This window comes from Cynocephalus volans, chromosome 6 (genome assembly GCF_027409185.1).
Source record: "Cynocephalus volans isolate mCynVol1 chromosome 6, mCynVol1.pri, whole genome shotgun sequence".
Classification (NCBI taxonomy): domain Eukaryota; kingdom Metazoa; phylum Chordata; class Mammalia; order Dermoptera; family Cynocephalidae; genus Cynocephalus; species Cynocephalus volans.
Genome location: NC_084465.1, coordinates 125,185,199 through 125,206,593, shown reverse-complemented (window position 1 = coordinate 125,206,593; position 21,395 = coordinate 125,185,199). Strand labels below are relative to the sequence as shown.

At 42.2% G+C, this 21,395-nt stretch overlaps 1 pseudogene; it reads right to left on the bottom strand.

Annotated features, from left to right (window-relative positions):
• Positions 1 to 21,395, bottom strand: part of LOC134380524 (aldo-keto reductase family 1 member C4-like) — a 234,366-nt pseudogene that overhangs the window by 188,739 nt on the left and 24,232 nt on the right.

Sequence of the window (21,395 nt, the reverse complement as noted above, 5' to 3'; positions counted from 1 at the left end):
AGTCAACAGAGAAGCATTTATATCATACTGCTCTGCTCTGTAAATGTGCTTCCAGAATGAGGGATGATGGGTGACCAATGACATTTTAAACAGTTTATCCCCAGACAATATTATGCCATTGGCCCCTGAATCCTAGAAATGGAGCAACCACCTAGGAATGCTCTTTCTCCCTGTCTGTTGAAACTTAGGGACCAATTCTAACAGCTTTGCCAAGGTGTAAGGGCAGGTGCTTGTGTGAATATATTTTGCAAGAGGAGGCAAATCTTGAGTGTTTACCCTTCTGGTCATTCTTGCCTATTCTTAAGCTATTATATGATTAGTGGTCTAGTCTGAGAATTTTCTGCTTCATCATCATTACCTCCACTTGGACATCCTCATCTTCCCCATTTGAGGTATCAGTCTAAGAAGTGGGCTTTCATTTCCTCAGATTCCACTTTAGATTTGTCACTACTGCATGGATCTTAGCCTGAAGCAGCCATTTTCCTTCCATTTCACAAAACAACATGTTAAATTGTGTCAGGTCCAATTACTCTAAAGCGTAGTTTAAATCCTGTGTTTATTGATTTGTTGCCTGGATGATCTGTCCAGTGCTCAGAGAGGGGTGTTTAGATCCCCTACTATTATCATATTTGGACCTATCTCTTTCTTTAGGTTTTATAGTGATTGCTTTAGATATCTGAGTGCGCTGGTATTGCATCCATATATATTTATGATTGTTATTTCTTCTTACAGGATAGATCCCTTTATCATTATATATTGACCTTCTTTGTCTCTTTTTATGGTTTTTGGTTTAAAGTCTATTTTATCTGATGTAAGAATAGCTATTCCTGCTCATCTTTGGTTTCCATTTGCATGATATATCTTTTTCCATCACTTCACTGTTAGTCTGTGTGTGTCTTTACAGATGAGGTGAGTTTCTTGAAGACAGCATATAGTTAGGTCTAGCTTTTTAACCTAGTACATCAGTGTTTGTCTTTTGAGTGGGAAGTTTAATCTGTTTACATTTAAGGTTGTTACTGAGAGGTATTGTGTTACTTCTGGCATTTTATCACTTTTTGGTTAGATGTTTTCAATATCTTTCGTTCCCTTTTTCTCCTTTTATTATTTATCTTCAATGTTCATTGGTTTTCTGAGGTAGTAAGATTTAGTTTCTTTTTTTCTTTCTTATTTGCACTTGTGTTTTATCAGTGGGTTTTGTTTTTCCTTGTGTATTCCTGGTAGTGATTACTGTTTTTCAGATTCCAGATGCAGGACTCCCTTGAGAATTTATTGCAGGGCTGGTCATGTGGTGATGAACTCCCATAGTTTTTATTTATCTGAGAAATACACTATTTCTCTCTCATTTCTGAAGGATAGCTTTGCTGGGTATAGTATTCTTGGTTGGCAGTTTTTGTTTTTTTTTTTCTTTTAGTATTTTGAATACGTCATCCCATTTTCTTCTCACCTGTAGAGTTTCAGTTGAAAAGTCTGCTGTTAGTGTGATGGGGACACCCTTATAAGTGAACTGATGCTTTTCTCTTGCTGCTTTCAGGATTCTCCATTGTCTTTAAGCTTTGCCAGTTTGATTATAATGTGTCTTGGAGAAGATCTTTTTGGATTGAATCTGTTTGGGATCTTTGAGCTGCCTGGATCTGAAGGTAAGTGTCCTCCCATTCATAGGAAGTTTTCTGTTATTATTTCAGTGAATAGATTTTCAATGTCTTTACCCTTCTTCTTTCTTCTGGAAGACCCATGATTTGAATGTTTGTGCACTTAAAGTTGTCTGTTAGCTGTCTTAGACTTTCTTCATTTTTTAAAAGTTCTTTTTTCATTTTTTTTTTTTGTCCTTCTGGGTTATTTTGTGAAGACCATTTTTGAGATCAGAAATTCTTTCTTCTACTTGCTCTAATCCGATGCTTAAGCTCTCTGTAGGGTTTTATTGTTTAATTGCATGAGTCCTTCAAAAGTATTGCTACATTCTTTTGTAAACTTCCTCCTTCATATCCTGGATATTTTTTCTTGTTTCATTGTGTTGTCTAACTGAATCTTGTCTTATCTCATTGAGTTTCCATCACATAGCTATTCAGAATTCCTTTTTGGTCATTTCAAGGGTTTCCTGTTCTGTAGGGTCTGGTACTTGAGAGTTACTATATTCCTTTGGCAGTGTCATATTTCCTTGTTTTTTCATATGTCTAGCATCTCTACATTGATTTCTGGTCATCTGGTAGATCAGTTGCTTCTTCTATAACTCTGGAGTAGACTTTGAGGAGAAAGACTTCCTCCTCTTTTTCCAGGCTCATCTAGTGACTCTTTTTGTGTCAGTGCAGTCAAAGATGGATCAGGCCAGCTGCATGATGGTCATGGCTGCTACTGTGGCAGCAAGCCATCCTTTCTGTGGTAGAAGCTGTGGTGGTGGCAATTGCGAATCACCTCTGTAGAAGTGGTGTGGGGCCTCCTGGGTCTCACTGGTTCTGGCTCCAGCCTTATGTGTGGGTGGGGTGGGGGTCTGCCCAGGGCCTTTCCCTGCCTAGGCCTCCCTAATCATGGCAGCAGTGGCTCCTGACTTCTGTGTGGGTAGGACAGGGTGTTTTTATAATAGTTTTTAAAATCATGATTTATTTATTTTGTTACTTTCCACTCCTCTGCATAGACTTGCATTTGCTCTCTTCATTTGTAACTCCCCTGCTTGGTTTTCCATAAACTCCACACCACTAAATCCTCTGACCTTTCCCATCCCTACTGGAGTGGTGGGCTCCTCAGCGGGATCCACCCCCTCTCTGACTCCAACCTTCTCAACCCTCCTTCACTGGCCTCCTGACATCACACTTTCCTCACTTTTTCTCTCCCTGTCTGGCATCTTCTATTCAATCTTCTTGTCAGTGCTTTGTTATCTGACCCTTAGGTGTTGACCTTCCTGCCCTTTTCCTCGTTATTCTATGAACTTTCCCTAGGAGAGCTGATTCAATTCTGTGAGTTTAATTACCATCCACAAAGCAACAACTCTGAATCTGCATCTCCAGCCTTGAACACCACCTGAGCTCCAGACCAGTGTTGCCATTTGCCAACTCAGCATCTCCACCTGACTCTCTCATAGGAACCTCAAATCCACCTCTGAATACCTGAAATCAAACTCTTCCCTCTCCACTCAACCTGCTTCTGCTCTGGTGTTCCCTATCGCAGTGAAAAGAACTATCACCTAGACAGTTGACACCAAGCCAGAAAGTTAGGAAATATTAAAGAAGAAGGGTATGAAAAGCAGAAAGTAAGAAAAGGCCCCCAAAACTAAGGGCTAGTTGCAGGTGGGTTTGTATTTGAGCCCTGGTTTGTTCAAGATCAGTTCCAGCTGTTTATGATTGAAATTAGGCACCCTGATGGACTTGGTTAAACCTGCAACCAAGAACCGTCTTCACACTTCTCCAGGGCCTGGGAGGAAGGAAATATGTGGTAGACCTTTAATGTCATTTAGACCTTCTCATTTGTCATCGGACTTTTTAAAAATTGAAAATACTTTTTAACATATGAATCAAACAGCTTTATCACTTGAACACATTGTTTCCTAATGCACCTTATGTCTTTCCACTTTTGTTTATTTTTTACTTTTTGGCAGTTTGCCAGTATGGGAATCCAAACCCTTGACTTTGATGTTATCAGCACCACACTCTCGCCGACTGAGATAACCAGCCAGCCCTCCGAATGCACTTTATAGCTGTGCATACATACTTGTTTTCTTGATTCTATTACACACACTCTCAGAACATCAAATAGCCATTAAGAAGCTTTTAAACTCCACTTTATCTCCCTTCCCCTTCAGTGGTGCCTGTATTGCTGTTAGGCATGCGGAAGTTTTTCAACAAATGACACCAGAGTCCAGGCAAAGAGAAACTCTCAGGTTGCCTGTTATAGAGCATTTGTTGCTATAGTGAAAAAAAGTATATATGGAATGGGCTTTATGCAGACAGCCTTTGCTCTCTTTTACAGTCCTCCGTTCTGCTAAGTCAGACCACAGTTTGCCCCTCCCTCCAAGGCGCATTTATCTGTCCTGGAATATTGCACTAACTCCTTTTGCATTTGTCTCTGCTGATCCCTTTCATATGGTTCACACCCTGAATCTGCTCTGTGAGGTACAGAAATGCCCACTTAGAACCAGAGAAGTTGGGATTTACAATGGACCTTGGATCTCAGTGTGCTCAACTACATCACTTTACAGATGAGAACACAGAAGTTCAGAGAAGTCACAGTCACACGTCTGAGATCAGACAACCGCTGCACAAACCTCCGTCTCTCCTGGCTCCCATCCTGGGATCCCTACCTTGCCACATAGTGCCTCTTAGGTGTCTGTAGCAGTACGTACCTCCCATATGTCACGAATGTCCACTGTATCTAAGATAATGTCCCCATTGGAATCCTTTGGCAGAAGTTCCTCCCCAGGCTGAAACATGGAGAAAACACAGGATGAAGATGATTTTCCTTAAGAATCACCTTTCTGGTGACTAAGGAGCTTGGTCACACTTCCTTCAGGAGGCTGTGGTTATTGATATGAGTGTGCATGCGTGTCCATGTGTGCGTGTAAGGGAAGATTGGGGGGAAAGAAGATCAGAATCACCTGAGAGATGGCAGCTAAACACCTTTCCCCCTAATTACCTGCACTCTCCTACCCTCACACACCCCTGAACTTCATGAAGAATGAGGTGCTCCACAGATGGCATTTACTTCATTTCTCAAGGGCAGGCTGGTTTGGAAGACAGAACTTGCCATAACTATTAACCATGTATTTTAGCTCCAGTTTTTGATAACCTGACTCTGAGATAATGATATCAAAAGATACTTGATGTCAAAATGATATCAAATGTGCTCAGCAAATGTCCACTGTGATGAGAGATTGGATCAGCAAAGCCCACAGGAGCCCATCGTGCAATATGGACCACCCCAGTACCTCCTTCTTTATCTGGGAGGTTCACCTGGGAGAGACCCTCCCACCAAAGAGGTGTGAGTTTTCTTTGTATCTCTGCAGTCTTAGTAACTTGATATTCTCGAGGACCTTAATCACTAAGGGCCTGCAGACAGGAGCACGGTCAACCCTCTGAGGCAGAGGCCGTGGGGTGAGTGAGCTTTAATCCCTCTGAAGGCAGGGGTGAGGATGGTGGGGCAACTCCACTGCCAGATAGTCACAAATCATTTAGCAATTCTATCCACCTCCTCAAACCTACCTCTCTCAGCAAGAACCCAGAAATTCTGGCTGGAATGAGGTGACAGAGGTGCTAACAACAGTGATGAAACAGTCCTGGGCATAACAAGGAAGACCAAAAGCTGACCTTCAGAGCGAGTGGCATATGAATAAGGAAGAGATCCACGTAGCCCAGCTGAAGCTTCTTCAGTGACCTTTCCAGCCCTGGTCGAACCAATTCTGGTCGAAGGAAAGTAGCCCAAAGCTGCAGTGACCAAAAGAAATAAAAAGTGGCTTAAGATTTCATACATTTGGGGACCAAAATTAAATATCACACTTAAAAGACTGAGCGATGAGTGACAAACCACCATGGTGGCCTAAGACTAAGAGCAGCTGGGGTAGTTCCTGTCACTCTGTATAAATTAGGTCCTGAAGAGATGCCAGATTTAATGCATGCATATATTGTAGAATGATCTGATCAGAACAGTTAGCACATCTGCCTCCTAAACATTCATCATTTCTTCTTTGTGGTTAAAACATTCAAGATCCTCTTTTGTGGCTATCTTCAAATACACAGCACAATATTGTTAGCTATTGTCACCCTAGGACACCAGAACTTACTCTTCCTTTCTAACCGTAACTTTGTGACTTTGCACCAGTCTACTCACCTCTCCCCACCCCCGATTCCCTTCCCTTTCCCTGCCTCCGGAACCACTGTTCTACTCTCTATTTCCTTTTTTTTCTTTTTATTTCAGTGACTATATGTAAGAAAACTGAATAAAACTTCATGGCGCAGGAAAAACCACTTAAAAGTTTCAAGGATTAGAAGAGTCATCCTCTAAAAGGAGGCGAGAAATGGCAGGCAGGGGATGGGACCTACCGTCCTGTCAAATAAATTCCTAAAACAATTCTGCTGAGATATCTGCATTCTAAAAACAAGTGTTGTTATCAATGTAAACACACATAGGGTTTTTCTGTAGAGACCTCAGCTCTCTTTACATTGGAAGTAAGGTTTTCCACCTAAGAAAATCTTACGGATTTTACAAATTTCAGTCAGCTCAGTGCTGATTTGATAAAAAAAAGTATTTCCTAGTCTGGCCCTCTTTTCTGAATAATATCTCCCCCTCACTTGAAATGTCCTGAGAGAATCTACCGAAGAGTTGGAGTAGGCCCATAGTGGCTTAGTTAATCCATACGACACTTTAAAAAGATAAATATTATTCTCATTTTGAATATGAACAATGTGATGTTCAGAGACTTTGAGGAACTGCGTCCCACCTTTAACACGTTCCAGAGCAAGCAAGCCTTTTCTGTCATCTGCGTTTCTGTAATGAACCTCCACAATATTGAGACATACATAAATTATTCAAATGCAGACAATTTTTTTCAGAATTACATGTCTGAACTGAGAGTGACCTCTGGTCACTCCACACACAGGACCCTCACCTTGCTGGTGTAGAAAATGTCCTCTCTCTGCACAGTGCCATCGGCAATCTTCTCTCGGAGGGCTGCCCCGATCTCCTCCTCATTTTCATAGAAGTAGGCCGCATCGATGTGACGGAAACCTGCGTCAATAGCCACTTTGGTGGCCTCGCCGGCCTTGCTCTTGGGAACGTGCACAGCAGGAGTAGGAGAGTTGGTGATCTGAGTGACTCAGAGGGAAGTGATTTAATTCCTTGATGGCATTGCCACCGGCTGTTCCTGCCGCCTCCTGCTCCCCCTGCTCGATGGCACCAGTTTTAGTAACAGATGTGTAGTCCGGGGACATAGTCTAAGCTCCACGCAACTTCTATCCGAAATGAATTAGAGAAATCGGCTTCACCACGGAACGTGGAAAATCAAGTCTTGTTCAATGAGAATCAAATGTTAGGAAATGGTTAACAGGAAAACTTCCAGTGTTCTGGGAGAAAACATCTAAGGCACCAGCAGGAAGGACAGGTGATTACACATACATGACTACACACACACGCGCACACACACACACACACACACACACACACACGCACACACACACGCGCACACACACACACACACACACACACACACACACACACCAGCATTTATTTTAGGCTAACAATTGGAAATGAGTCCATACCACCCATCCTTCCCATTTTCCACACAACTGGGCTTTTCGAGTCATTCGTGATCCTTTTTCAATGTCGTTAACTAGGTGCTCTCGTTCAACATTTATGCAACAAGCATGTATTGAGTGGCTCCTGTGTGTCTAACGTCCTGCTAGACCCTTAAGACCTGGGGATTGAGCCATGAACGAAGAGTCCATCTTCCCTGTGCTAACAAAGTCAGTACACGAGGAAACAAGTCTTAAACACGTAAACCAGCAGAAATGAATCACTTTATAACTCAAAACATGATTTCCACAGTGTGTTCCAAGTTTTAAAGGTATATGGACCACCGCTGAGAAGACACTCTGCATGTCTGCACGCCTAACAAACCTGGCAGAAGGAAGGAAACTCAGGCCAGAGGCTAGGAGAGACGTGTTAGAGGGACAACTGGCGTCTCAGCCGAGGCTTGCTGGACAGCAGCAGGAGCACAGGGAGGGCGTGCTGGGACCAGAAGGTGTGCGTGAGCTCCTGTGGCTTCTGCTTGTTTGGTACTTGTGGGTTGTACTGTATTTGTGGTATCTGGATACAATGTGCGACTTGGTACTCCACTCAAGGGGACATGCAGAAGATTAATGTGACATGAAGATTGTGAGGGTGGAATATTGTACGTAGGGTGGAATGTAGGGTAGATGCTGGATATAGCCTTATTTCCCCCTACCTTGCATACCAGAGTTCACCTCCCTCCTCCCTAGAGGGGCTCCCCCTGGCCAAGGCAGTTACCCAGGGAAAGGCACATCCTCCTTAGATAAGCAGGACAGTAAGTAAGCCAGCAAGCACTCTCACGCCAGGAGATTAGCTAATAGATTAATTTATCTACCCAGCATTGTCTCAGGTGCGCCTTGAGTTAAGTACCCTGGGTGAGGGTCTGCGGATAAGCCTGAAAATGATTCACATCCCCACTTTGATCTACTAAATATATAACTGCTGTACATCCTCCATGGCAGTGTGGACTTCTTACCAAATGGCCACCAACGGTGCCTCTCAAAAGTCTAATAAGCCAATGTCTCTACCTGCTGGACATCTGAGTGATTTCTTCGGAACAGATAAACACTATGCAAGTGCCCTGTCAGATGGGGGACTCCCGTGTTACACCACCATCGTACTTGGCCTGGCTCTGTAAGTAAGTTTTTTCCTTATTAATATTAATTTAAATTAATTACGTTATGTGTCAGTGAGCTCTCTGGATTGTGAGATCCTGAGATACAGTAACTCCCACTGGGTCATCTTTTATCTTTTTTTTTTTTCCTGTCAGAGCTCTTAGAAGGTGGGACAATGGATGTATATTTATTGACAGACCAAATTAACAAGTCAGTCAGTAAAGTTTATTCCCTAAACACTTCCTCATATACACTCTGGTCCCTTAGATCAGCCAGTGTCTTCAACTGATTTTGTTTTTAGTTCCATAAGAATTTCGAAAGACTATATAAGCTCTTTCCCATTTTAAGAAGACAGTTAAAATTCCATTATGAGTTTAATATTTACAAAAGATGACATGTGGAGCATATTATTAATAATGTGTTTGTTTCAAAACCACATAGCTGTAGATTAAGTTCATTGATTTATAGAAAAATCCAATAGGCAAATCTAAATCTCATTGTTATACTATGCAGAAAAAAATGTCATTTTATTTTTCAATTAACTTAACATTGTTAATACATGTCCCCATGACAACCATATCACTTCCGGAGTATATTTTTGAGACGAATGACTGATGGATGAATGGATGGATGGACAGAGAGATGATGGACAGATATATATACTTTATAGGTAGAGAAATAAATAGATGAGATAGAAGGTAGATAGATATACATACTTACATACGTAGGGCTGAGATTTCTATAAAATAGTCTCCTGCATGGAAAAATAAATAATATATATATATATATATCCACATATATATATGTGTGTGTGTGTGTGTGTGTGTGTGTGTATTTCTTTTTTTTCTTTGCTTTGCTTTTTTTTTTTTTACCACAGATCTCTCTGCTTAGCTATTAAGGGAGTCTCCATCAGGGATTTGAATTATCAAATAAAAATAAATCTGGACTTCAGTAAAAGAGATTTATTCTAAAGGGAAAACTCTTGGAATGTATGATCTACAGATCTCGAAGATCAACCAGAAAGGATCTTTACAGGGAGGAGTAAACACAGCTGTAAATGGGCAGTGATTGGGGGCCTGAGATGAGCACAGGGCACGGTCCAGCAGTTGATCAGGGAATGCTTTTACCTGCTGCCAGCAGGTCCTTGGAGAGGGTTGTTCTGTAGGTCAAGGTGGGTCAAGTCCCAGGGGTGCTGAGGAAGGAGAAGGTTCCCTGGGTCTGGTTGAGTCCGGGCAGCAGGTATTCTGTCCAGACCGTCCAACTGTTCTTTTGTTTGGAAATGAAGGCTTTGCTTTTCCTGTGTGAAGCGATTCTCTTAGAAGGGGTGGGATTCGGGAGCTGTAAGTCTTTCCTTTTTGAAGTGGAGCAGAGTAGCGGGGGATCGGGAAGGAGAGGAGGCAGAGCTCAGCACCCAAAGTGGACGATGACACAAATGCTGTCCCTGGAAGTCCTGGCACTCCCAGGGAGGACCAGCCGCCCTGGGGAGAAGTTCAGTGGGACTCTTTCCTTCCTCTCAGGTTTTTGACTTTGAATTGACTCCAGAGGACATGAAAGCGATCAACGGCCTCGACAGAAATTTCCGATACTCACGATTGCTGTTGTAAGTGACCCTCACAGATTGTTTCACGGGTTGTTTTCCACAGCAAGTAGGTTCACAGAGGAGCAAAGCTTCCTACATCAGAAAGACAAGCCTGATTTGGGGAGTAAGAAAGAAAGAGGATCTTCCCATAGCCCTCAGAACAGAGGTGTACTCCTGGCTCAGGCTCGGACGCAGCAGGAATGTGAGTGGCCCGGGCCACAGTCTAAGTAAAACCACCCAAGTGTCCATCGCCGTGAAGCTGCTTCTTTCATACCCTTGTCCTGTGCCTGGGGAACTTGCACCCGGGGCTCATTTACCGAGAGACACAGAAGTCATGGAGCCTATGACCCACGATACTTTCAGTGGCCCATAAAAGTGTTTTATCACTAATTCATGTTAAAAGCAGAAAAAAATGAACATAATAATAATGACCAGGTAGTAATGAATCCAGCTAGGTCCATCTTCATCTTAGCACCACGGTGATGTAAAATGCAATTTTAGTATTTTTGTGGAGGATGGGCCCCGAAGGCAGGTGTGCAGAGGTCCCAGGGAAGTCACAGTGGGCCCTGCTGCCACCTGCTCCCCCAGAGGTCCAGGGTCATCTCCGCTCTGTGCGGCGTCCCCTTCCCAGAATAGCACCCATTTCTCCCTATTGCGTCTCTTCCTTGGCCTTCTTTCCCACCACAACTCCCGCTTCCTCACTTTGCAATCTCACCAAGCTGAATTGTAAATGGATCATGACATTACCTGACCCTCACATGTTAGTGACTGACATGTCCCGAGCAGCATGTACCACGGTAAGATCCTCTGGAATTTGTTTGGTTCCCCAAGTCAAGACTATTCTCAAGTGTCAGTTTTGCTCATTAAAACGCTTCCTGTGAGTCTGCTGTCCTGGGATATTCACAGACAGGACGTTCCATGTGTTTAACTCGGGCAGGATGTCGGGTTAAGAGGAAGAGGAACAATCAGCTGCGACAAGTTCAGAAGGGAGTTTAGACAGGAGGAGAAATAAAATTTTAGTGATAAGAATAAAAATTCAGTCTGCAAAGAAAGATCTCAAAGAACCCCTTCCTGTCTCTAAAACTCTGCCAGGATTCTGAAGAAAGACATTTTGAGTGAGAAAAAGGTGGGAAGTCACTTTTCTCTACCCAGAGGCTTTTTAGTAGAAGTCTATGATCTGCGTCATCAGACTGAATCCCTCAACTACTCATCTTTGTGGACCTGTGCCTATAACACAGCTCCTGGCACAAAGAACTGCTCAAAGTATACTCTAATGACATTCAGTTGAAAAGGGAAAATTATTTTTTAAAAAGAAAAGAAAATACAGGGGGAAAAGGAAAAACAAACAGTAATACTCATTACTGAATAACAAGTATCTTGTAAGTTACAATGAAGGAAGTAGTAATCACATTTTGTGGGTCTGGTTATTAAAGATGTGTCTTTTCTCCTCAGTTAGACTTTCCTTCGTGGAAAGAGCCTGGATCACAGACGAGGCTCTTTGTATGTGTGTTGAGTGAGTGAGTGAAAAAGAGCGGCTGGGCCCTCACTGCCAGCATTGTCATGCCCTGAGGACACAAGCTGAACCCGGAGCTGTCCAGACCACAGGCTTTCACTACAGTTCTTACCCTCTTACAATTCATAATGGAAATCAAACTGCATGTCAGTTTGGTGTTTGTATATGTGTGAATGTGGGAATTGGGCATGCATGTTGTATGTGCACATGAACAGGAAGTGCGCATGTATGTGTGCCAGGAAAAAGTAAAATCTTGTTTGTAAACTCAGAGTTTTTAGACTGTATTTTAATTACACTGTAGGAGAAACGATATTTTTTGACAGTGTGGAGAAAGAGTTATTAAATTAATATCTGTTTCTCTCTTGTGTGCTTCCCATCCTTATTATCCATATTCTGAAGAATATTGACCTTGAACTGTAGAACATAACAACCAGAAGTTCATTCTTGCTCATGGTTTGGAAAGGAATTTTGTATTTGGCAGAGACTAGGAAGAAGTGTCAATAGTCCCAGGTTATTTGCTGTTCGTTTTTTTGTTGTAAAATAATAAAGACTTCAAAATGCAGGTGCTTTTTTCCTCCTCATTATTAAAATAGTATGTACAAATTACAAACTATTAGAAAACAAATGGGGAAAGATAGAAAAAAATAATCTATAGCTGTCCCACTCAATAATACTTAATATTTGGTGCACATGTTAAAAGATTTTTCTGTACACATGTGCATCTTTTTTTACATGTGTTTTTATTTACCAACTTGAAATATTCTTCAATTACAGTTTGTATGCTTCTTTTCTTAACATTTTTCTACACTTTTAAATATTATTCAAAGATTTCAGTATTATATTTTGCCTGTTGTACACAGTGCATCTTATTAGTTTATTTAGTTTCTTAATCAGTTACCCATGTTTTGGCTTTTTGATTAATTCTTGCATATTGTGACATTCATTTATTGATTCACCCAGGAAAACTTTACTGAATATCCTTTGCATGCCAGTCATTGTTTGATCAGGAAATAAAATAGGCAAGAATTGAATCAGATGAAAATAAAAAATGTCTTAAGTCTACTGGAAATAGTCTAGTGGAGGAAGGACACTACGAAGGAAGTAAAAAAGAAGTGTTCAGTTGTTGGAAATTGGCAAGTGGCTGTTGGGAGATCAGTCTGCATGGTCTCTCACCTTTCTGCTCATTTCGTGAGCAGGGGCACTGAGTGCCCCTTCATTCCACATATTTTTCCAAAAAGTTTGTACAGCAAACAGCCTTGACATAGGGACATAGTAGCTCCCTCCAAAGAAATGGGAGGTTTGTTTACCAACCAGTAATAGAAAGAAACTATCTTCCTCTAGTCCAATGGCAGCCATGCGTACCACTTGTTTTAAACAATTTGGGTTCCCTAAACTCATGGTTTTTCTCCAGGAACTCAACCCATTGTGTGTGCAGGTACCACTGGGGCCCTTCTCTTCACCCTATGGATATTGGCACTCAAGGAACCATCACAACAAGGTTGTTACTTTGCTTATAGATATTGTTATGAGTTGTAAACTGTCCTTTTTTCAGGACTCAGAAGTCTCATGACTTCTACCAGCATCCATGGGGTGTTAATGTAAGGAAGCAGATCATGTGAGCAACTGCACACACTCCTCATTTTTTGGCCAGTAGCTGTTGTGAGGCTTTTCTGTTGTGTAGCACGACTTGGGCTAAGGAGTTTAGAGACTTTTCCTGTCCCGGAATGCTCCTTGTGGTGTCCTCAGCACTTTTTACAGAGATGGCAAGTTTAGAATTCTCCCTCTATTGATGTAAACTACTGTGCTAGGAATTAAGATACTGAGTGCGCTTTGGCTAATGTTACTAGAACCTGCTAACATTAATATTTAAAGTCAGATCAGTGGAGCAGCAGGGAGAGGACCGATGTGGTTTTGTGTAGGGACAACAGAATTATAGGCTGTCCCAACTGGCAAAGGCTTCTAGGTGCCAGCTCTTAAGGACTCTGTGGTCCCAACCTCAAACTGGGGGTCTGTTTCCACCTCCAAATGAAAGTATATCCTGGAGGGGCACAGGTGATCTCTCCAAGCATATGTTCATGAATGGTCTCACTGACAGGAAGGAAGCGAAGCACTCAGTGAAAGCAGGAATACCACCTCTTACATACCTGCCAAAACCCATTGATGTGACATGGGACAAAATAAAGATGCTGGCAGAGCAGGGACTTGTTTTCCTCAGTGAGGCATTTCTCAATCCAACATCGAAAGGAGCAAGGCGTCCCTGGGGTTAAATATTCTCCAAATATGCACAATATTGGGTAATTTCAAACATTGTGCACAAGCATCAGTTTGGTGGATGATCTGGACTTGGAAGGTTAGCCCAGAGGCGGATGGTCTCAATACATAGTAACAGTAGGACCAGAGGAAAATGTAGTAGCAGGAAGCACAAGTGGCAGGTATTGTTCATGTGCGGATGGAGGGATCATATGACAGATTCATCCATTGGTTAAATTTTCTTTTTTAGCCACACTTTGGGATAGTTTAACCAGATTGTTGTCTTTCCAAGCTAAAGATAGTGCAAAAAGGAAAGAGTAGATGTAGATCAGAGACATAGACGGCCTGGCAGTGTCTGTAACAAATTATTAGCATCACCCGCTGGTCCCAAATTCAAAAAAAAAAAATGTCTAATTTATGTAACCACAACAGTTTCATCCTTATTTAGTTTTGTATTGTTGTTCCTACATTTTTGCTCCATGTTCAATTACATTTCCCCCTTCATAGAGAAGAAGATATGTATATTGTGGAGCTCTAGGAAATCTTTAACAAGAAGATGTACAGGTGTTGAAGGAGCAGGGAAAAAGAAATGCAGGCCACTCAGTGGTCCTTTTTGAAATTCCTAAGGTTCAGACCTCAATTGTGGCAGGGAAGATGGCAGAATAGATTGTCCCCAATGTCACTCTGTCCCACAAATCAACCAATTTACAACTATTAAAAAGCAATGACAGCCAAGCTGGGGCCACTAGAGCTCAGAGGAAGAGGAGGAGAGACCTAAGGAGTGCATGAAGGTGGGAGAAGCCACAATGAGAGAAAGAAGGAATCACTCTCACCATTTCAAGTCCCAGCTGCATTAAGGCTGGAGCTGCTGAGTGCATGGAGCAGGAGCCAGCAAGATACGCAGCTGTGCCCTTCCTATGAAGTTGCTTGGAGGCGGCAGGGAAGAAAAAGGCCTTGGGGCCCCCAGGCCAACAAGACCACTAACAGGCTTCCCATGGACCCACATAGGAGTGAGCCATACTAGCAAAAGAAAGGAGCCACTCAGAGGCCAGTGAGTCATTGCAGGGTACTGGCACACAGCCTGTCCCATGGGAAGTATTTGGAGTGTGGGTGGTGGAGGGGATGGGCCACTGGGGGAATACTGGGGCATGGCATAGACAGCTGATCTGCCCCCCAATCAGCACAGGACCACTCAGTGTAGACTGGTCAGGAATACAGATCTGCAGGGGGTGCAGATTGCTGAACAGACTCAGGCCCAGATAAGAGTTTCCACACATCTCAGGTTTATAGGACCTCACAAGACCAGGAAGTACATACAGAGTCAACAATTAAAACCCGAGCTGCACAAAAAGCCTTCCCCAGGGAATCAGCAGCAATAAAGCAACCTAGCTCAACTACAGGGCTCAATTGCTGGTCCGCACAGGAAGTTCCTCCATTTCAGAAGTATGCAAAGGACAACAAATTAGTTCCAGCAGAGAGCTTAAGTACTGGGAATAGCAAATAATCCAACACAGAACTGACAGAATAAACAAAATACCCACAGACAAGAGACAACGTTTACTATCAATTAGTAAAAGTCTAACACCACCAAAGAACACCTATAAATCCTAGAAGGACAAAAAGCCCCCTGGGATCCGAAGCCACGGAGGGGGAAGGTTAAGGTCCTCGGCCATGCCTCCCAAAATCTACAACCACGGAGCCACCTCTGGTAGTGCCCTGGGCTCCCAAGCCAGGGTAGAGGGCGGCCAATGGCCTTAGCCATGCCCCCCAAACATCCACAACCAACCCAGTGACAACCACTGAGCTGCCATACGTAGCACCCCAGGCTCCTGAGCTGAGGCAGTGGGGGCCAAGGGTCTCAACCACACCCCACTGACACCCTCAACCAGCCCAGTGACAACCCACCTGCTGCTGGAATGCCACTAGTGTCCCCTGCTGGAATAGGAGGAGTCCACAGGCCCCCATCACCCCCTCCTTCCCACTCTTCCCACCCTATTTCCCTCCCTCTTCCCTTCTCCTTCTCCCTGCAACTGCCCCACAACAACATCTTAGAATGAGTTGTGGAGCCGGGAGAGGCCAAACCCAGCCACAACTAGGCAAGCTGCTGCCAATGCCCCGAGGCCCGACTGGGATCCTGAGGGCTGGAGCCAGGGGAATCTGAACTCAGCTGCAACCAGGTAAAGACAACACCAGAAACACCATTTTCACGTGAGTAGCCCACCATAGCCACCGCAATTACCACGGCTGCCAACAAAATGTCTAGTCTCTATAGCAGCAGTCACAACCACCGTGCAGATGGCACACCAGACTGTCTCAACTGCATTGACACAAGGAGAGGCAGCAGCGGAGACCAAGAAAAAAAAAAAAAAGAAGACTTCCTCTCCCTCCACAAAGCACACTCCAGAATAATAGAGGAAATACCTGGTTCATGATTCATACAGGAGGACTTGATCAAACCTGTCTCAGTAATGGACAGGCCATCTAGGCAACAAACCAACAGAGGAACAGTTAGTTAATCCACCTGATGGAGAGAACAAATCTATGATTATTAGAGGGGGAGAGGGAGGGGGAGGAAGAATGTAGAATAGGGAGGGGGAGGAGGAAGGGGAGAGATGGGACAAGGGGCATAAAGAATAAGTATGATTTGTAACAACGAATATGGTAGCAAAAAATGAACAAAAAAAACGTTCAGACCTCTAAGCAGTCATGGGTTGATTGGATGCCTCCACCATTTGAATGGCTTGTTACTCTGAGGGAGGGCACAGTTCAGTGCGGTGCGATTGAGAACAGAAGGGCGGCTGCAGTATCAGTGACAGCAGGAGTCTATTCTCCATTTCCAGACACATCCACTCCTTCCAAAGGGCTAGTGAGGAGGCATTCAAAGGCCCTTTTATTGCTCAAAGTAGCCCTCTTGCTTTGGGGCAGGCTTTTTGTTGTTGTTATTGCCACTTGAGTCTTTTATAATCTTATGTTAGGTGGCCTGGTTTTTGCCACGGAAGCAGACTCCGCTTTGGTCATTTGGAGTGGCCTGCCTTTTCTGAAAGTTTTGGTTTAATGATTACAGAACCGTGCTAAGTGAATCATTGTGCAGTATATGCATGTATTGAAACAACGTACTGCACCCCATAAATATGTACTAGTAAACATTAAAATATTTTGAATAAAATAGAAAAATAATCATAAAAATAAAAGAATAAAAAGTTAAAGGTTTTGTCTGACTACTCTTTTGGTGAACCTGCAAACTCATGACCCTAAGGGCCTTGCTTTGGCCCTTTTTTTGGAGAGTTTTAGAAAGTGGATCATCCATAGTGATGAGATCACGAGTGTGGGTGGTGGCCCAATCAATTTACTAACTGGACTGATTAGGTCCTTATGTAATCAGTTTTAAAATGTAAAGTTAAAAGGGCATCATTTCAATGAGTTTTGAAGAATTGCGTCTACCATACCAGAAAATTTTGTAAAGGTTTGTTCAAAATGTTCAAAATAATTGAGTACAGGTTCAACTGGTTTTTGTTTACGTTTTTGGATCTTACTTCAATCGACATTTTGGGAAAATATTTGTGCTATAGCATCATGAAGAACTCTTGCCAAGTTACAAACTCCTTCTCAATCTTCCTCAGTTTTCTATTAAAGTCCTCTAATGGTTTGTTCCCATTAGCTGTTTTCAGCCAGTCTGAGGCTCTTCCTTCTGATATCAACTTGTGTACCAGCTGATAGAGATAAGAATATTTGGAATCATAGGTTAGAATATTTAAATCATTTTTATTTCCAAATCGTGTAGGACTGTTAGTTGGGTCATGAAAATCTTTTACAGAATACTTAATCTCAGTTTTGTTCCATGGATTATACACTAAAACTGACTCTCCTCTTCCTATGACTGGTTCAATTCTGAATGGGGCAAAAATAAGATTTAAAAGGAAGGTCTGAAACTGGCTGAGTGTCCTCTGGTGGAGATGGGGCTGGAAGAGGTGGTGATTCCACACGGGGAAGGTTGGATAAAAGCAAATATACTGGTGCAGGGGAAGGAAAGAGGAGCAGTGAGGGGAGAGAAGAAGAAGAGATCTCTGAGGGTTTTTTTAGTTCTGAAATGGTGACTGAGGATTTCACGTTTACCTCCAAGAAGAGTAATTAATTCCTTCTTCACTCCCTTAGAATCTTGTAGACACCATCAAAAGTAAATTTCCCATTTAATTTGTCTGGTTCTAAAACCAGCTTTTACCAATTGTGCATGCAAGAATACTAATTTAGAAATTTCAAAAGACCACCTTTAATTTAAGAAAATCTCTAGGCACGGGGGCCCATGTTCCTAGGTATTTGCAAAATGTAGCTCCATAGGTATTATCCATAAATCCAACTTGTGTTTCCAGGGACGGTTTCCCCTAAGGAAATCTCCATTTCTGAGGAGCAATTTCCCACAATGTAAAACCTCTTTCAGATATGACCAAACTGGGGCAGTGTATTGGGTCATAGTGAGCTGCTTATAAGCGTCTCTTTTCAGAGAGTCACCAGTGAGCTGTGATTCACTCTTTTACATGTCTTGGAGTGTCTGGTCACCTCTTGGTGGCAGAATGCTCAAAGTGCACATATCAAGAAGCGAGCATTCAGAACCTGTGAATACTGCTGAGTCACCCCTGAGAGCGTGAGCCTCAGTGGATTCTAAGGCTTAACATAATTTTGAGTGATGTTAAAATAGCAAATAAGGCAGAAGAGGCAATGATCTCAAAAAGGACTTCAGTAGTTTTAATTTCTCATCAAGAGGCTACACTTGAAAAATAAGTGTTCTTCACGCAAAGTCACTCCATGAAATAATTTTGAGTGTGTGGGTTTTAATTACAGTTCCAAGGGTTATGGATTTTATCTAATACAGTAATAAAAATTTCATAAATATCCCCATACAAATCTTTGTGTTTTTTCCCCCAATGTTCCTCCCAGGCCAGCAACAGTGTCCCATCCTCCCTCCACACCACACCTGTCCCTCCTGACCCTCCACCCATACAGCTCCTACCCCCATTTTCCAGACCCTTGGTCTGCACAGCCCCTCACCCCTGCTATTGATCCCCACTGTAAACCTCTGCTGGGTTCAAGTGCACACTTGTGTGTTCACACAGAACACCCTCACACCAGAGAATTGATTCTCCAAAACTGGACACCTCCTATAGACGAATACAGCTGCCAACATACGTTTAAAAAATAACCATATCGATATACATTTGCAGGGCAAGTGTCTGCTCTTCTCTGAAAACTGACTCCTCTCCCTCAGGGAAAGAGTGAAGAGGAAGCAGAAACAGTTATTACTTGAGGCGCAGACTCAAGGACACCCTCCCTTCTCTCCTCCCCATCCTCTTACTCCAGCGTTTCTGCTTCCTGGTCTCCACCCTTCCCATGTCCTATTCTTCCTACAAGCTGAGTGTTCTTGAGGTACCTTGAGATCATTTTGTGTTCATCCTGATTGTATACAATCCATGGAAAGCTTGAACCATTGCCAACCCCATTAACCCACACTGGTCAGGCAGAAGCTCCTGTGTACCAGACTATTCCTCCAGTGAAGCTGGTCATTGAAGGAAATACTATAGAGAGACAAACAAGGTGAATACAGGAGTTTTGAGTCTAGTTTTCTGTCCCTAGGGTCACCTAGCTCTGGACAACCTCACACTGATTATGAAATGATCCTCAGAACCTGTAACCTGGTGTCTCTCAACAGGGTGTTTACCTGTTGCTTTAGGCAGTCCATTGTGAGCAAAGAGAGGAGCTACACCAGGAATTGTGCAATCAAAACATATGGTCCCTCTCCTGTAGCATGATTTGGAAATCAAGATGTGCTTGTTGAAGTGGTGGGAGCATTTAACCATGAGGTGCCTTTAGAAAAAAATGGAAAATAAGACCTCTAGCAATCTTCCTTCTTCCTATTATTTAACCATTTTCCATGTAGAGCAAATGGAGTACAAGAAATTTTCTCCTAACATCCCCTCAACAAATCCTCCTCCTTATCATATCCTATTGTTGAATGAAGAAAAGACGAATGTAGGATCAGAGTGATGGGCGTGTAAAGGTCTGAAAAAGACAGTGGACCTTGTGCCATACAGAAACGACAATTTTTAAAAAATACCCTATCTTCGAGTACTTTGGATAAGTCAGTAAACTCTTTTATTCTTATATGTAGAATAAGTTAATAGTTGGACCAAGTTCACAGAGTGTTTGAAAGGATTCATGGGGAGTCCTGCCTGATACCTAGCAAGCACTCAAAATGTTAGCTAGTATCATTGGTTCCTTTGATGCTCTCGACATGATAACTATCATCGATGGAGTTGGATATCAAATTTTATATTTATTTATTTCTTTTACCCCTTCACAGAACTGAGTCATGGTCAGTTTTCCATGTTTTGATAAAAAACAGTGATTGTAATTATATTGTTTTTAGGAAAGATAGGAAGATCAATTTTCTTTCTCCTTGTTTTCTGAGGTACACAAAGTTTCTGTGAAAATTCATTTCTAGGTATATAAAATCATCCATGGCGTTGCATACATGTGGCATGAAATCTGGCATTTGCTGGACTGTAACAAGCTCCTCTCTGGGATCCACTGGGACTGGTTGTCTTCTTGAGGGGAGTGTCTATGAGTTTAGCATTGATCCCCAGTTGGGAGGACAAATCCAGTTGTTTTAGGTATTAAAGTTTCCAACTAGTGTTGTGGTAGTGTCTGCTTTCCCCTCTGTTCTATCCATGTGTGTTTCATATATTCTGGAGCTTTGATATTTGGAGAATATATGTTTATACTTGATATATTCTTGGTGAATTAACTCATTTAATAATGTGTATTGTTCTTGTTTGTTTCTTGTTAAATTTTTTATTATTATTAGCATATTCATTATTACAAATCATGATTTTTCTTTATGCCCTTTACTGGATCTGTCCCTCCCCAGATCCTTTCTCTCCCTCCACCCATCTCTGATAACTTTAGGTTTGCTCTCTCCTTCAGAAAGTTCAATGAATTTTTGAGGTCTCTTCTCCTCTCTTTCTTTCTTCTTTCTTTCTTTCTTTCTTTCTTTCTTTCTTTCTTTCTTTCTTTCTTTCTTTCTTTCTTTCTTTCTTTCTTTCTTTCTTTCTTTCTTTCTTTCTTCCTTCCTTCCTTCCTTCCTTCCTTCCTTCCTTCCTTCTCCCTCCCTCTCTCTCTCTCTCTCTCTCTCTCTCTCTCTCTCTCTCTTTCTCTCCCCCCCACACACTTTCTTTCTCTGTCTCTTTCTTTCCTTCTTTCTTGAATTACACTTGCTCTGATGTTAGCATAGATACCACTGGGGGGGTGGCGTTGGTTTTTTTTGGTTACCATTCCCACGGAATATATTCTTCCATTTGTACATGTGTCCTTAGATTTAAAATAAGTCTCCTGTACAGAACATATATTTGCATTCTGTTTTTATTTATTTTTCTTTTTTCTTTTTTTAACTATTCTACCAGTCCATCTGTGCTTTGATTGAGAAATTTAATCCACTTACATTTAAAGTAATTGCTGATAGGGAAAGATTTACTTTTGGCATTTTACTCTTTTCCTGTTTGTCTTATAGCTTTGTTTTTATTTTCACTAGTCTAACTTTCTTTGTGTTTGTAATATTTTTTAAGTGACATCTTGATTCCCTTCTCATTTGCTCTTGTGTACATTTATGGTTACTTTCTTTTTGTTTATCATGAAGATTACA